The following is a 5122-nucleotide window of genomic DNA, read 5'->3' as shown; positions in this document are numbered from 1 at the left end:
TATGGGTGGGGTTTCTGTGTGTATATGTATTGGGGCTGAGGTGTCCTTGTGTTGGTTATACTACTGGGGCTGAGGAACGGCTGGGGATCCTTGTTGTGGGTATATACTCTGGGTCCGTGTGGGTATACTGGGGATGGGTTTCCATGTATGGGTATTGGGCTGGCCTTTTGTGGGTAATACGGGTGTTCCCTGTGATTGGTTATATACTGGAGCGAGTGGAGCTATATATGGGCTGGGATCCTGTGTGGTATATACTGGGCGTTCGTGTTGGTATATTCTGGGGGGATCCTGTGTTGGGTAATTACTGGGCTTGGGGGTTCCGTGCGGAACTGCTGTGCTGGTATATACTTGGGTCTGTTGAAAGTATACTGCGGCGTGGTTTGGACTAGGGTAAATACTGGGGCTGGGGGTTCCTGTGTTGGGTATAAACCTGCGAGCGCATTGTGGGGTTCCTGGATGTTGGGTATAATACTGGGAGGTCTGGTGGATATTGGGCGGTTTCCTAGTGTCTGGTATCATACAACTGGGAACTGGGCTGTTGCGTTCCTGTTGTTGGTTATACTCATTGGGGCTGGTTTCCTGGTTGTAGGGATGACTAGAGGATATATAAATAGGGCTGGGTGATGCCTGCTGTTGGTAGGTATACTGGGGCTTAGGGTTCCTGTGTTTGGTATATCGCGGAGGTTCTCTGTGGGATCGGGTGTTCCTGTGTGGGTTATCATGCCGGCTGGTTCTGTGTGGATTCTGGGGCTGGGGTTCCTGTGGTGGCGTATACAAACTGGGGCTGGGTTCCTGGTTGGTAATTTATACTAGGGAGCTGGGGTTCCTGTGTATGGTATTACTGGGCTGAAGAGGACTTGTGAGGTATATACTGGGCTGGTCTGTGAGTTACTGGGTGATCCTTGTACTAACTGGGGCTCGGGATCTGGGTTGTTTTACTGATGTTCGTTGTTGCGTATTATTACTGGGCTGGGGTCCTTAGTGTGGTATATACTGGGAGCTGGGGTCCTTGTGTGTATACTGTGGGTCGTGGATATACTTGGGCTGGAGTCTGTCGGTTGGTAGTTACTGCTGGCCTGGTGTGGGTATATACTGGGGCTGTGGTTCCTGTGTTGGTTATAATACATTGTGGGGCCTGGGGTTCCGTTGTTGGGTAATATACTGGGGCTTCTGTGTTGTGAGATTGGGCTGAGCTCCATGGTGTGACGACGTTAAAACCGGCAAAATGACTGAGTGAATGTTGAAAGTGTCAACTGGGCTGGTATTGATTCCGGCTGGGGTCCTGTGTGGGTAATATACAGGATATGGGGTTTCTGGGTTTGTTCCTTGTGTTGGTTAGAAATATACCTGTGGGCTCGGGGTCCCTGTGTGGGTATATACCTGGGGCCTGGGTTTCCTGTGTGGGTATATACTGGGGCAAATTGGGGATTCCTGGTGTTGGTATATACTGGGGCTGGGGTTCCTGGTAGTGGGGTATATACTTGGGGCTGGGGTTCCTGTGTTGGTATAATACTGGGGCTGGGGTTCCTGTGTGGGTATATACTGCGGCTGGGGTTCCTGTGTGGGTATATACTGGGGCTGTTGGTCCTGTGTGGGTATAACTGGGCTGGGGTTTGATGTGTATATACTGGGGTCTGTGGTCCTGTGTGGGGTATATACTGGGGCTGGGGTTCCCTGTGTTGGTATTATACTGGGGCTTGTAAAGGCGGTTCTCCTGTGTTGGGGTACATTGGTAGGCTGGGGTGTGGGGCTGGGGTTTTTCCTGTGTGGGTATATACTGGGTGGGGTTCCTGTGTGGTATATACTGGGGCTGGTAGGTTTTCCTGTGTGGGTATATACTGGGGCTGGAGATCTGGGGGTAACCTGTGTTTGGATATAGAAATTCTGGGGCTGGGGTCCTGTGTGGGTATATACTTGGGACTGGGGTTCCTGTGTTGGTATATACTGGGGCTGGGGTTCCTGTGTGGATATAATAGGGGCTGGGGTCGCTGTGATTTGGTATTCTGGGGAAAAACTGTGGGGTTCCTGTGTTGATATTGACTTTGCTGGGGTCTGGGGATCCTTGTGGAGGGTTGGTATATACTGGGCTGGGTTCCTGGCTGTGGTGTATATTACTGGGGCTGGAGGTCCTGTGTGGGTATATACTGGCTGGGATCCTGGGAATATACTGGAGGGGCTGGGTATCCTGTGTTGGGTATACTGGTAGAATTGGGGCTGGATCTGGGATATCCTGTGTGGTGGTATATACTGGGGATGGGTTTCCTGTGTGGTATATACTGGGGCTGCGAGGTTCCTGTGTGGGTATATACTTGGGATGGAGTTTCCTGTGTGGGTATATACTGGGGCTGGGGTTACCTGGTGTGGGTATATATGTGTGGCTGGGGATCCTGTGTGGGTATTATACTGGGGCTGGGGTTCCCTGTGTTGGTATATATTCATAGGGGACTGGGGATCCTGTGTTTGGTATATACTGGGGCTGGGGTTCCTGTGGGTGGTATATACTGCGGCTGGGTTCCTGTGTGGTATATACTGGGGCTGTGGTTCCTGTGTGGGTATACTATCTAGCGGCTGTTGAAGGTTTCCTGTGGTTGGGTATAGGGTACATCGGGGCTGGGTCCTGTGTGGTGTTATAACTGGGGCTGGGGTTCCTGTGGTTGTGTATATACTGGGGCTGTGGGTTCCTGTGTGGGTATATAATCTGGGGCTGGGGTTCCTGTGTGGGTATAATCTGGGATGGGGTTTCCTGTGTTGGTATATACTGGGGCTGGGTTCCCTGTTGGGTATATATTAGGGCTGGGGTTCCTGTGTTGGTATATACTGGGGCTGGGGTTCCTGTTGTTGGTATATATGCGGCTGGGGTTCCTGTGTGGGTATATACTGGGGCTGTGGTTCCTGTGTGGGTATATACTGCGGCTGGGTTCCTGTGGTGGTATATACGGCTGGGGCTGGGTCCTGTGTGGTATAAACTGGGGCTGGGGTTCTGTGTTGGTATATACTGGGGCTGGGAGTATTCCTGTGTGGGTATATACTGGGGCTGGGGTTTCCTGTGTGGGTATATACTGGGGCTGGGGATCCTGTTGTTGGTATATACTGGGGCTGGGGATCCTGTGTTGGTATATACTGGGGCTGTGGGATCAATGGGTTGGTATATACTGGGAAATGGTGGTTCCTGTGTTGGTATATACTGGCTGGGGTTCCTGTGTGGGTATTATACTTGGGCTGGGGGTCCTGTTGTGTAATACTGGGGTGGGGTTTCCTGTTGTTGGTATATACTTGGGCTGGAGATCCTGTGTTGGTATATACTGGGCTGGGGGTTCCTGTGTGGGTATATACTGGGGCTGTGGGTTCCTTGTGTTGGTATATACTGGGGCTGGGGTTCCTGTGTTGGTATATACTGGGGCTGGGTCCTGTGTTGGTATATATTGGGGCTGGAGTTCCTGGTGGGTATATACTGGGGCTGAGGAATATACTGGGGCTGGGATCCTGTGTGGTATATACTGGGGCTGGGGTTCCTGTGGGGTATATCTGGGGATGGGTTTCCTGTGGGTGGGTATATACTGGGGCTGGGGTTCCTGTGTGGGTATATACTGGGGATGGTTTTCTCTGTGGTGGGTATATTACTGGGGCTGGGGTTCCTGTGTGGGTATATATTGTGGCTGGGGATCCTGTGTGGGTATATACTGGGCTGGGGTTCCTGTGTGGTAATATACTGGGGGCTGGGGATCCTGGTGGTGGTATATACTGGGGCTGGGGTTTCCTGTGTTGGTATTATACTGGCGGCTGGGGTTCCTGTGTGGGTATATACTGGGCTGTGGTTCCTGTGTGGGTATAATACTGCGGCTGGGGTTCCTGTGTGGGTATATACTGGGTGGGTCCTGTGTGGGTATAAACTGGGGCTGGGGTTTCCTGTGTTGGTATATTACTGGGGCTGGGGTTCCTGTGTGGGTATATAACTGGGGCTGGGGTTCCTGTGTGTGGTATATACTGGGATGGGGTTCCTGTGTGGTATATACTGGGGCTGGGTTCCTGTGTGGTATATATTGGGGCTGGGTTCCTGTTTGGTATATACTGGGCTGGGTTCCTGTGTTGGTATATACTGCGGCTGGGGTTCCTGTGTGGGTATATACTGGGGCTGTGGTTCCTGGTGTGGGTATATACTGCGGCTGGGGTTCCTGTGTGGTATATACTGGGGCTGTGGTCCTGTGTGGGTATAAACTGGGGCTGGGGTTCCTGTGTTGGTATATACTGTGGGCTGGGGTTCCTGTGTGGGTATATACTGGGGCTGGGGTTCCTGTGTGGGTATATACTGGGAATGGTTCCTGTGTTGGTATATACTGGGGCTGGGCGTTCCTGTGTGGGTATATACTGGGGCTGGGGTACCTGTGTTGGTTATACTGGGGCTGGGTCCTGTGTGGGTATATACTTGGGGCTGGGGTTTCCTGTGTTGGTATATACTGGGCTGGGTTCCTGTGTGGGTATATACTGGGGCTTGGGGATCCTGTGTTGGTATATACTGGGGCTGGGGATCCTGTGTTGATATGTACTGGGGCTGGGGGATCCTGTGTGGGTATAATACTGGGGCTGGGGATTCCTTGTTGGTATATACTGGGGCTGGGGATCCTGTGTTGGTATAATCTTCGGGCTGGGGATCCTGTGTTGGTTATATAACTGGGCTGGGGATCCTGTGTTGGTATATACTGGGGCTGGGGTTCCTGTGTGGGTATATACTGGGGCTTGGGGGTCCTGTGTGGGTATATACTGGGGCTTGAGGTTCCTGTGTTGGTATATATTGTGGCTGGGATCCTGTGGTGGGTATATACTGGGGTGTGAGGTTCCTGGGTGGGTATATACTTGGGCTGGAGATCCTGTGTTGGTATATTACTGGGGCTGGGTTCCTGTGTGGTATATACTGGCGCTGGGGGTCCTGTGTGACTCAGGTGGTAGAGAAACCCTCTCCGACCCTAGAGCCGTCATCAGAGCATGCGTAATAGCCAGCTACCAGCTGTCTTGAGTGTTTACGGACATATTCAATCTCTCTCTATCCCAGTCTGTTGTCCCCACTTGCTTCAAGATGTTCACCATTGTTTCTCTACCCAAGCAAGTTTAGAAAACCAAGGTGACT

This window comes from Salvelinus sp. IW2-2015, unplaced genomic scaffold (assembly GCF_002910315.2).
Source record: "Salvelinus sp. IW2-2015 unplaced genomic scaffold, ASM291031v2 Un_scaffold5039, whole genome shotgun sequence".
Taxonomy (NCBI): domain Eukaryota; kingdom Metazoa; phylum Chordata; class Actinopteri; order Salmoniformes; family Salmonidae; genus Salvelinus; species Salvelinus sp. IW2-2015.
Note: the sequence above shows the minus strand (reverse complement) of the source record.